General features: G+C 34.4%; 1 protein-coding gene across 1 annotated transcript in view; it reads right to left on the bottom strand.

Moving 5' to 3' along the window:
* Positions 1-13,263, bottom strand: part of LOC118749616 (lethal(2) giant larvae protein) — a 366,665-nt gene that overhangs the window by 770 nt on the left and 352,632 nt on the right. The gene's annotated exons all lie outside the window — the stretch shown is intronic.

Below are 13,263 nucleotides of genomic sequence, written 5' to 3'. Positions count from 1 at the left end.
AGAAAATGTGGGAAAAGCATTTTGGTTTTGTTTTTGTGTAGCAAAACTGCAATGAGAGGATGTAAGAAATGTCAACGAAAACACTAACAGCCGGTGTGAACAGCCTTCAGCCCACCATTCCAAAACTCGTTTTCAAAGTGTTTTCGTTGTCGGTCAGAACATGGTATTACCTACATATGCATGCACACAAGTACGTCGTTGCAGCTGCGCTTTGTACAAATGTACTTCATTTTCTTTTGTTTAACTGCTAGGGACGCGCGATACCAATACGATATTCAATATATCAATATCGTTGTTGAGAATATCGGTTATTTTATATCGATATCAAAAGTTGCGATACGGTATCGATACGATATTTTGTTTCGATATCTGAAATATCGGATGCTATTTTCCCCATTTCTGGCAACTCAGCTTTTGCTTTTTTCTTTCTTATTCCTTTTGCTCGTGCATGTTGTCACCAAAGTTTCATTCCCATCAAAATTGACTTTAAAGCAGTGGTCGGGGCTTCATACCACAATTGTGGAAGAGCTTTAAAGCAGTGGTCGGCAAAAGTTAAACTGTGACTGTGTTGGTGAGAACAAGAGAACTGCTCCGCATGAGCAACCCAGTAGGAAATTACGATAAGTGAAAAAAAATTTAAACTTATCAGTCTTCAATAAAAACATATAAATACATATATTTAACACATACATATGTACATATATGTGCAACGCGCATTTACTATACAAGTATCATAATCCCAAAAAAAGCAAAAATCAGGTTACGTATGCAAGAATGAACATTAGCTCTTTCTTATGATGTGTAAAAATCTAATAGCTGTAACGATTACCAGTAGCTCACTAAAACAAAATCAGCCGTATCCTAAGTTTCGCCCGAAAAAAAATCACCCGAAAAATGATCATCCGCGCATAGTATGTAAACTCACGGAAACAAATGATAAAGCTAATATCTATTAATTTTTCCCTTGAGAGTATATGTAAATTCAAAATTTTCAAACTGGTTTTCTCGAGCTTTTAGTTTTTTGAGTTATGAAAATATTGAAGCAAAACTCAAATAAAAAATTTCAAAATTCATTTGAGTTCACCCACGTCAAATATTGAAAATAAAATAAAATAAATAAAAAATTAAAATTCATGTTCATCAAAATTTTCCATGTCATTATGAAATGATTAAAAATGTCTTTTAATCGCACACATATTTCCTTTATTAACCACCCTTTAATTCTTTGAAAAAAAATTAACTTTTTTCATTAAAAAGTCGTTGAATTTCTTCTTCATCAAAATGTTTCCTTATGAAAAGAGTTAAAATGTCTTTGAATAGTATATTATTTATTTTTCAAATGACTTATAACACAAAAGGCATTGCATGTCACCAAAAGCATTTTCAAGCATGTAATATTTCTCGCAAGGCATTTTTTCATACAAGAAACCTCAGTATATCCAGTAAAAAAACTGTGGTGAAGTCCTTTATGTGGATAAAGTTTCCAGAGGTGAGATTTTAGGTAGCACACAATTTCTTACACTCATGGTTGCTTTTCAGCACTCATGAAAGAAACTTAAGAAATATTTGAAAAAAAGTTCATATAGTATATTAATTTTTGAAAGAAATACCATATAATGTATGTACTCTGGTTAATAATAACAAAGAATGTATTAGAACCACCGTTTAATGTTATATTTGATACAAATTAATATTGCTGCCCCGAACGCTCTGCGCCTTGCCACTGAATAATAGATTTACTTAAAATAACATCAATGGTCCTTGTTCTTTCTGTATCGCATCGTGGTGAATTCACATTTCTCAGAAATTTGACAACAAAACAAAACAAAGCGAGTATTTTATTTGCTAATTTTTGCGAATTCTATTGTTTAATGTAAATTTATGTCTTTTTAGGATATGTTGAGCCAACAAAGAAGGCGCAGTTGGAAAATGGAGTTATTAGTAATGAAGTAGCAGGCATATTTGGAAAGTTATGCCGATAAGAAGGATGGAATTTGGGAAAGTAAGTGCCTGGTTGCAGCATATCTATGTATTAAAAAGTATTTAATTTAATTGTTTATAGAAATGTTATAAATCGATTGGCTCATTTACGATGTGCTCCAAACACTTGGCGAACTTTTTTTCGCCTTTTCAACGTGCTAAGTAACAAGTTAAGATGACTGCCATCACGGCCGGTAAGAAACCGCAAGCAAAGGGCAGACAACCTTCCAGGAAACTGCCTCCTCTCCCCGAGTCGAAGCTGAAGTTCAGCAAGAGCAGGTCAGCAAATTGCTACCCTGATCGAACGTAAACTTAAGCGCTCTGCTGTGATTGCACTCCGTAAACGTGAAAACTTGGTGCATGCTGAGAAATATCAAACAAGAAAACTCCGTGATGGACGCCGTGAGATGGAGTTGCGCTGTGTGGAAAAGAAACGCGGCCAATTCTACGGGCCTGAAAAATCCAAATTGGCTTTTGTGATCCGTATCCGCGGTATCAACAAAGTTGCACCAAAAGTGGGTAAAGTTTTACTGTTGTTCCGTTTTCGCCACATTAACCACGGTTTGTTCATCAAATTGAACAAGGCAACCATTAATATGCTACGTATGCCGAACCCTATATGGGGTTATCCAAATATTAAATCAGTTCGTGATTTGATGTACAAACGTGGAATTGTCAAGCACAACCATCAACGTGTCCCAATCTCTGACAGCTTTGTGATCGAACGCAAATTTCGCAAAGCGCACGATATATTCACTGTTGGAATCCACTGCAAAAAAGCCCCCAACAACCCGAGGCTGGCGCAAGAAGGCTAATCGCTACGTTGAGGTTGGTGATTTCAGTAGCCGTGAGGATAAGATCAACAAATTGCTGCGCAAGATGGCTTAAAGAAATTGTTCCCAAGCAAAAAAAAAAGAAAATTAAAAAATTCCTGAAGTTGCCTTTACACGGGTCGATTTCTGTCGATTGGAAAATTGACTGAGATATCGACTAGCCAAACGCTTACATTTTACGGTTGAATTGCAATTTACACGGGTAGATTTTGGTTAAACGACAAAAATCGACCGTGTAAAGGCAACTTAAATAACGTTCAAATTAATCATCACCTTTGAGATGGAAAATACCAATAACCATTTCATGATTTCGAAAATTATTCCATTTATATTTGTTCTTGTTCCACACCACCTGTGAGGTATGCTTTTATTCGCGTTTTTTAAAGGGCTCGGTTCCCCAGGAGGCTTATTTTCACCTTTACAACTTAACTTAAAAATAATTAAAAGTAAAGCATGCAATATATAAAGAAAATTAAAAATTGTTTTACATCTAGCAAACATAAAAAATTGCACAAATTTAATTCATTATTAGTTTTAAAATAAAATTAAATATCACAATTCAGTTGAAGTATATACATATATATAATAATAATAATAATAATATCCCAACGGTTTTTACCCTCCATTCCCGCCCATCCGCACGAGGGGCGCAGTCCGCATGACGTACGGAACCAATATTTTAAATTTTTTTGGTGCCGAGTCACGATAGGCAGGAGTTTGTTAAGTGTCGAGATCTAAAACTGTTCAGCTACAGAACTAAATTCATCAGCTGATTTTATGTATATATGTCAATAATTCACTTATTGAGAGAGGAGAGTATCGCTTTCTTAATGCTGAAAAGCGGATCTGATATATCAAACGTGCTGGAATGAGAGTTAAAATCCTGGCATAAGCAACGGAGTGGGTCGTGCAATTCAAAATTGGTTTTACAAGCTTTCAGAAATATGGGACAAAAGTGTCTTGATACGCGTGAGGGAACATTAAAGCTTACATCAGCCAGAAGAGACGGACTTGAAATTGGGCCTGTCAGTAATTTAACCATAAAAATTATACCAAGCATTTCCCTGCGACTGGCAAGTGTAGGAAGGTTAATAAGTTTTAAGCGACTCGTATAAGGTGGAAGACTATATTGAGAATCCCATCGGAAATTTCTTAAAGCAAAAAGTAGAAATTGTTTTTGAATTGATTCTATCTTGTCTGAGTAAATTTGATACCTTGGATTCCAAACCACCGAGCCGTATTCCAGAATCGGCCTAACTAATGTTGTAAACAGGGTTTTAGTGATATAAGGGTCACTAAATTCTTTTGACCATCGTTTCACAAATGCAAGTACACCTTTAGCCTTGTTGACTGTCACATTAATGTGAAGATTAAAATTAAGCTTAGGATCCATTGTGATACCAAGGTCCACAAAATTGTATACCTGTTCCAGGTTATGGTTACCTATTATATAAGAAACTGGCAGAAGAGCTCTTCGCGAGAAGCACATTACTTTACATTTCTTAAGATTTAGAGGCATAAGATTTACTTTACACCAGTAAGCCATGCTGTTTAAGTCTGATTGTAGCAAATTCAATTGAAACGTACGATTTATAAAGTTTTACATCATCTGCATACATTAAAATTTTGGAGAATTTTATATCTGTAGAAATATCGTTTATAAAAAGCAAGAACAGAATCGGGCCTAGGTGGCTACCCTGAGGGACTCCTGAAGTAACATCAATGACGTCAGAGATAGTATTTTTAAACAATACCCTTTGTGATCTATCATAGAGGTATGAAGAGATCCAACGTAGAAAATTAGGTGGAAGACCAAGAAGATCAAGTTTATAGATGAGCAACGAGTGGCACACTTTGTCAAATGCTTTACTGAAATCAGTATATATAACATCAACGGTTTTGCTCTCACTAAATGCTTTTGAGATATAGGATGTTAATTCAAGTAAATTTGTAGAAGTTGATTTGCCCTTGCAAAATCCATGTTGACTGTATGAAATGCTTGAAGTGATAGAATGCGTCAACCGATTTGTTATAATTGCTTCAAATAATTTAGGAATTGCAGAAAGCTTAGCTATGCCCCGGTAGTTCTCCACTGAAGACCTGCTACCGCTTTTATGTATGGGGGTTATGAACGATTCCTTCCATACAGTTGGAAAAACGCCCTCTTTAAGAGACAAATTAAATAAGGCTGTTAACGGCTCATAGAGATAATCAGCACAATTTCTAAGAAAACAAGTGGGAATCTGGTCAGGACCATAACTAAAAGACTGCTTTAAGGACTTCAGGTAAACTAAAACATCATCGGGAGATATTATAGGGTTATGTATTGAGTTAATTGGACTTAGTTTAAAAGGATAGTCAAAGTTTGCTTGGGAGTTAGTGGAATAATTGGATTTAAAAAACTGAGCGAACATGTTAGAAATTGTTTGATTATCACCAGAGACGGTATTTTGATACTTCATGGCGGAAGGAAACCCCCGTACATTTCGCTTGGAGTTTGCGAAATCATAAAATGATTTGGGGTTATATATTATACGTCGTTTGATTTTACACAAGTAATCTTTATAACACTTTTTGTTTAATTCAAAGAACTTGTGACGCAAAAGTGAGTATTTTACATAGTATGAGTGTAAGCCGGTTTTTTTGTGTAATCTAAAATAACGTGACTTTCTGTTTTTCAAGTTTCTCAGTTCTTTAGTGAACCATAACTGTGTTTGTTCTTCAGGAACACACATGCGTTGAGGCACATACTTTTCAAATAATCTATGTACAGTACTATTAAAATGTGCAACGCTTTGCTCAACTTTTTCTTTGTATATAGGCCACGACAATTTAGACAATTCTTTATTCAGTTTTTTAAAGTTGGCTTTCGAAAAATCAAAGCGAATATTTGGTTCGTATGTTTGGACATCGCAATTTTGACCATCGTTTATAATTTCGTAAGATATCTCAATAGCAGGGTGGTAGACATCTTCGGGCAAAACTAGTGGGTCACATTTATTTACAGCCGACTTAGATGCATCATCAACATAAACAAGATCTAACACTTTGCCAAACTTATTGCGAAGTACATTAACTTGATTCAGACAGAGTTCTGCCATCTCCTCTAAAAATACGTTGTTGCACGCGCTAGACGAGAAAGGTACAATATCATTGTCAATGATGTTCCATGATACATTTGGTAAATTAAAGTCACCCAACACAATCAATGAATCAGAGGGTTTAATCATTGAATTAATTGATTTCAGTAAAGATACATGTTGTGAATACACTGATAAGTCAGATCGGGGAGGAATATAGCATAGAGCTAAGTAAGTAAACCCCCTTCCAACCTGAACACGAATGCATTTGAATTCTGCAGATTCAATGTGTGGAAGACTAACTTCTTCAGATGGTATTGAAGAGTCTACGGCAAAGGGTACGCCACCGCCGACTCTGTCCTCCCGATCTTTCTGTAGATATGATAATTATTTGAAAGAATCTCTGAATTAAAAGTGTGAGGTTTGAGCCAAGTTTCAGTCAAAGAAATTATATTATAATTGCATTGAAGGCCATTAAGATATAAATTCGTTAATTTAGTATTTATGCCTCTTACGTTTTGATAATAAATACTTAAAGCAGATTTAGTAATCAGTTTTTTGGTTCTGTATTCTGACGGGGAATATTTGCTAAATTATTATTTTTGTTGGGCCTATACTCAAATTCACGAACGAAAGCTCCGGAGGGCCAAAAAGAACTACTAAGCAGCATGTCAAAATTTTCTAAATTTACGTCTATTTTAAATGAAGAAATATTTCTTTCATATTTAAAATTAAATTTTCTGATACTTAAGTTGACAGTTTTAACTTTGGACGAGATGTAAAACTTTATATCGTCCTCGGAAGTATCCCCCGAAAATCTAGATACAAATCTAGACTTCTTTGGGGGAACCACAACCAGTCTCCTAGTATCAGACTCGATTACCGGCGGACGGGGTTGAGTAACTGAGTTACTAATTGAGGGTAGAGTAAGCGTTGGAAGATTAGATGGCGGTGCCACAATATGTACATATTAACAAAATGTGGTCTGTATGCACCCACAGTAAGTTCCCATGAAACCTAGCCTAAATTCAGAACTGAAAAAAACGAGCAAATGGGGTCCGAAACTACTAGCTTTAAAAGCATAATGTGGAAAATGTTTGAAGAGCTGAAACTGTATTGCAATAATAAAAATAACAGTGCATAAATTGGAAAAATTGTTTTTGTTTTGCCTTATAATTTTTGTGAATATTGGTTCGGATGGAATGCTTAGTTTGGTTTGGTTTTTCAGCTCATTAATGATGCACCCAGGGTTGCATTTACCGTCTATGAAAATATTTCATGTAGCGTTCCAAAATAAGCTCCGAGCAACTAAAAGTTGGTTAATCTTAAATGAAATAGTTTTTTATTAAATATTTATTCCTGGTATTTAATAAAAAACATTCAGATCAATACTAATGTATGAAATGAAGTAAATAAAAATCTATGAATACATTTCATGAATATTTTGTCATAGAGACATTATTAAATACAGACATAAGTTTGTCGGGCGTTGGTGCTGACGTATATAGAATTAATGCGCTAGAGAGAGATAAATATTACAAGCTCAACGCGCTAATTTAGGTATACTTGTATGTATATACCTATTACTAAAATGACAATTATAATTTATTTAGATGCATATTTTAGCTAAATGTTATATCGTCGCCTGGATAAAAGATTGTCACAAGTTACTTTCGTTAACTCCCGATTGAAGTTTGGAATTCATTTTCTCAGAAACACGACTACAGATCTTCTCCAAAGTGTCGAAGAATGCTATGTACCAGTTCACGAAATTCTTAAATTATCATATTTTTTTAGTTTAGTGTCAACCATTTATGAGTTTAATGAAATTTTGTCGTATTCGACATTTGTCAAAAAATTTGCAGTCAGTTTATCATTAAACGCCAAAATGTGATAACAATTTTTTATAAATTAACGATACTTTTTACTAATCAATTTACTTTTTACTTACAATTTTTTCACCCACCTGTAGTGAATACACGCAAACGCAAAGTGAAAGTGACCCGATTCTAGAGAATGAAACTCATGATAAGGCTGATTATGTCGGAAACTAAAGAACAGGTAACTCTATTTGAAAGATCTTGATTAGTTTAGTACGACAGCAATACTAACGCGATTTGTACCAAATAGCCGAAAACATTTTAGTCAATTACTCGGAAACTAAAGAAGATATCCAACAACCTGTTAACAAAAAATCGAAATATCTTACTTTAAAATATATAACTGCATCTATAACTACAAATTGTCAAAATGACGCATCCGGCAATTTTCCATCCAAGCGACGATATTTGAATGTTACTCGCACAATTTCGGGCCTGTGTGTAAATTTTCGGGAACAAAGTTAAAAAACATATCCATCTGCTGAAAAGATATTTTCGCAGATTCAAAATTTATTTAAAGTAAATCTATCAGTCCTATCTCCAATTTCATGTGAATAAATCTCTCCAGTGCTTAAATAATTTTCACCACATTAAATAGCTGCACAACACCCTAATTGCCGAAAAAGCGTTGCTTGCAACACTAGTCCTTTATAGGGACCAAATTTGGCGAAAAAAAACAGCTAAGTTTGTTTACTGGATATACTGAGCAAGAAACAAAGCGCAACAGCTAAGCACGATGTTGATTCGTTGCCAAGAATGATAGAATACATAAATTCTCTCCGCCGTGATTCGTTGCTCTCTAGCCAAGCGTAGAGCGTAAGAATACGTGTTAGTTGATCTTCCACCAGCGTAGCCAGGTTGACGTTTTTAACGTCATTTGGACGTTTTTTGTATCCCGTTGACGTTCGGAAGTTTTTTGTGTAAAAAATTACGTTTTTTAACTTCTTAGTAATTTTTCTCTGTTACTAAATCTTGTAAGTAGAACTGATTTTGAAATATTTTTTTAATAAATCTTTACAAGCTTTGTTTTTTGCAGCAGCTTCTTCAAAATATATTTATTCTTTGGACACAGATGACTTAAATATAATGCAAAGCAAGCGCACGCGCATTTTTTTGGATTCTTATCGCAGTATTTGCAATTGCACATTAAAAGCCAAATCAGGAAGAGCTGATCGCTCGCAAAAGCACCAAGAAATGTAGCAGCATAAAAATTCAGAAACAAGTAGGCGACTTTTTTAAGGCTTCATTGAAAATGTAATGAACGAAAATGTAATGATTCTTAGCAGATCGTAATTTATCATTTTCGACAACCGACCACCTAACCAAATGTCTCGAGAAAAAAAAAATTATTAGAAATCAACGCGATTCTTTAGCAACTTAAAACGCGCACATTATTACCCTGAAATTTAATGGGCTATCAAGCTGAACACCCAAAAAAGTTCTTAAAAATCTGAATAAAAAGTTGAAAATCTAGCTGAAACTTTGCAGATTTTTTTATAATTTTTGCACAAAGTTTGCAATGTGGATTTATATTTAGTTTGTTATATCATGAGCTAGGCTTTTATGGAAAAATAATAATTAAACAAAAGAAAAACACCACGATCGATCAAAATGTTGATGACTGAATCAGCTGATCAGTCGAAGGTACTTATGTACCTTTGTATACAATAAAAGTTTAATAAGAACAATTATTTGTGCACGCATTTGAAAAAGACGTTTTTGGGTAGAAAATTACGTTTTTTTAGACCAAGAGGGACGTTTTCTCATGCCGAAGACCTGGCAGCACTGTCTTCCACAATTGTGGTATGAAGCGCCGACCACTGCTTTAAAGTTAAAATTGCATTTAAAATACTCAGAAATCTCTCTCTCTCATGTTCAACAATGATTTGGTAATATTAACCACAATTTTGTTTACATTAACCAAACTTTTGGTTGGCGATTTTTTCGTTTCAACAGGCTATGCTCAGCTTTTCACAGATGCTTTTTAGAATTCGAAGATACAAAACAAAATTTTTTATAATCATTTTAACACGTGGCCTCTGAGGGGATTAGCAATTAACAGCAAGCATCTCTACACACTCAGCTACAGCCGCTTTATAAATTTGTCTTTAAATGTTCAACTTGAGTCAATTTTCTTCGTCGTTTAATTTGGTTCTACACTTGACACATGATTTTTCGTAATAAAGAAAAATCAAAAAACAGAAAAAAATTATGTGTTGCCGCTGAGCAAGCACCTCTGCACTTTCAACTAAGGACAGACTTACAAATTGGATTTCAAATATTCAACTTGAATCAAATCAGCTACAGCCGCTTTATAAATTTGTCTTTAAATGTTCAACTTGAGTCAATTTTCTTCGTCGTTTAATTTGGTTACAATCGGTAAACTGACCATAAAAAAACCAAACAATAACTCGATTGAAAAAGCCAATTTACTTTTGGCCCAATATATATATGGCTAAAAATTCTGTCAATAAGTATTGAAGTGTGGCATATTTCGTGATATCAATTCGCGGCTCGGCATTTCGCGTTGCAATTCGAGCAAATTAGATGTGATATCACCATACATATAATAAAATGTATAGACGATTTTCAATAAAATAACATTAAATTTACTGACGCGATAAATATTGAAAATGCACGATCCATCACTATTTTGAAATCCATCAATATGGATCACGATCCAAATATCACTATAAATATTGAACGTGAGCGCTGTGTCGCCTGATCAATGCAATTGTTTCTAGTAGTGTTGTCACCGCTACAGGCAACCAACCACAGGACAATTTATCAAATTAATGCAACTTTTTTAGTCTAACTTTATACACGGCAAACTTACAAAAAGTTACCAAAATAAAAAAAAGTTGCCAAGTTACCAAGCGCTCAAAAAGTTACCTATTTTGGTCACAAGTGACCAAATGTGACAACCGTGATGGTTACACGAAATGCTTTTTTATTTAAACTTCTCTGTTTAGTAGCGCGTCGCTCATGATGGACAGCAGGTCTGCCCGAAATGAATTCGTATTGTCAAATAAAAAAGTTGTTTTGTGTTTATCCAAAAACTATCAAGAGTTTTATTTGGCAAGCTCATTTTGTAGTGAATAAAGGAAGTACATTTTTAGCTTAAGCCCAATGAAAAAAAAACATTAGACTACAAAACTAGGTTCAACTAAATAAATAGTGCTTATATAGTTCATAATTGGATCTAAGTCCCAACATTTTTTTACGGTTTTTTTAATTTATACGAAATTCGTCTTTTCCAAAACTTCAGTTTTCTCATTTTTAAATAAAGTCGTTCAGGTTTGAATTTTCGGAAATTTCGGACGCCATATTGGATTTTGCATTTTGAATTTTCCAAAACTAGTTCGAAATATGTAATGATCGAACCTAAGAACCTCTAAATACCAAATGTCATGAGAATTCAGCATTTTTTTAATTATTGGATTTTTGAAAATTTGCTTCAGCTTTGTTAAAACACATCTTATAAATGATATGATGCTAAATATAGAATAAATTACATTAATTTTTAATATTTTAATACACTTTATATTATTTGGAAAAAATGTTAAAATTGGTCTAGTGAAATAAAAATGGCCGCCACACTATCTGACGCGAGTATGCACGGCTTTTCTTTCCGTAGATCCTTTGCATTAGTTTTTGGTAAAGGAATGAAGATCTTACTCGGCCCTACAAATTAGTTATACCTTTTTGAAGAAAATATTTGTTGAAAAATAGGCCGTGTTATTAAGGTGTTGATAATTTACCAACCAAGGTTTATTAAGTAATATTTTATATGAAATCATTACACAGGTCTGCAAAAAAATGGTTTCGGAATGTTCTATAAAAGTGTAGTGTCATTTCCGAAGTAATTTTTTGCGCAGAATCCGAATCCGGGGTTTAAATTGCTCTATCACGTCAGGACTTTGAGATATCCTAACCTAAAAGTGCAAAAAAACGCTGTTTTTGCCCATTTTTGAGGTTATGTAGCTGCGAAGATTTTGCTCTTCATAAAAAAGTAGACGTGGTATTTTAAAGTATAAGTCTTCCTCTTTTAAATGAGTTTTTAAATTGAGTTTGCTCAAATATCTTAATTTTTCACTGAGATATCGCATTTTGAAGTCTCCATGTTTGTGAATGTAATCGACCGTATCACGTCTCATGTTATCTCAATGGATTTTCGAATATCGAAAAATTCACAAACATGGAAACTTCAAAATGCGATATCTCAGTGAAAAATAAAGATATTTAAGCAAACTCAACGGCATTTAAAAGAGGAAGACTTATACTTTAAAATACCACGTTTACTTTTTTATGAAGAGCAAAATCTGCGTAGCTACATAACCTCAAAAATGGGCAAAAACAGCGTTTTTGCACTTTTAGGTTAGGATATCTCTAAATCCTGACGTGATAGAGCAATTTAAACCCCGGATTCGGATTCTACGCAAAAAATTACTTCGAAAATGACCCTACACTTTCCTAGAACAAAACGTTGTTGACCTGTGTTATCTTTCATGTTTAAGAAGTAAGACCAAACCAGCAATTACTGTTATAATTGAAAGTTTCCGTAAAAAATTGTTAAGAAAGTTATCAACTCATAACTGTTAGAACGTGTCCGTTGCATTAAATGGATTCACCGGCTTTCCCAACAGATATTATTGATAGTACTAATCAGCTTTGAGTTCGTTGGACATTTCTGAATAAGAATAGCTTTATTCCGGTTAATTTATCACAATTTTTAAATATGGGTTTTTCGCATAAAACATGGTTTCTCCGACCACTATGCACCGTTGCGTTTTCGCAACAGCAGAACTAAAAAAACAACAAAAAAATAGATAAGCTGCAGAAATCTCACAATAGATTATGCCAAAGGGTAGCTTCACCTTTATATTTTACTAATTTTCTGAAAAAAGTGTTTACTTGCAATTAGTCTTTTCTTCTTCCATGTAAAAAATAGGGCCGAATTTGGTCCAAATTTTGAAATGACTGCAATGGTGGCACACATAATATTTTTCATCACATGGACTTAGATATGATGCCAAAAAGCTTTTCTAAATGTGTGGAAGATTCATTGCCGCATTATTCTCCTTTTTATTTGGCGCTGTGCCAATTAAAGCTAAGTCCTTCTTCACTTGGTATTTCCATCGCTGTGGGGGTCTCCCTCTTCCTCTGCTACCACCAGGGGGTTCCGAGTTGAATACTTACAGAGCTGGATTTTAAGTCGATGCACTATGTCTATGTCATTTTAACGCTCACACAGCTCATCGTTCCTTCGTCTGCGGTACTCGTCGTCGCTAAAGAGTAAATGCCCGTAAATTGTCCGCAAAATTGTTCTTTCGAATACTCCAAGCGCCGCCTCATCAGATGTTGTCATTGCCAATGCTTATGCGCCATATACCAGCCCGAGCATGATGAGTGACTTATATATGTGGTTTTCGTATATGGAGAGTCCAAAGTAGCACTTGGTGTCGTATGTCGAGAGAGTTCTTTACTCTT

Source organism: Rhagoletis pomonella, unplaced genomic scaffold (genome assembly GCF_013731165.1).
Source record: "Rhagoletis pomonella isolate Grant_MI unplaced genomic scaffold, Rhpom_1.0 Rhpom_scaffold_00023, whole genome shotgun sequence".
NCBI lineage: Eukaryota > Metazoa > Arthropoda > Insecta > Diptera > Tephritidae > Rhagoletis > Rhagoletis pomonella.
This window is presented reverse-complemented; position numbering and strand designations above follow the sequence as displayed.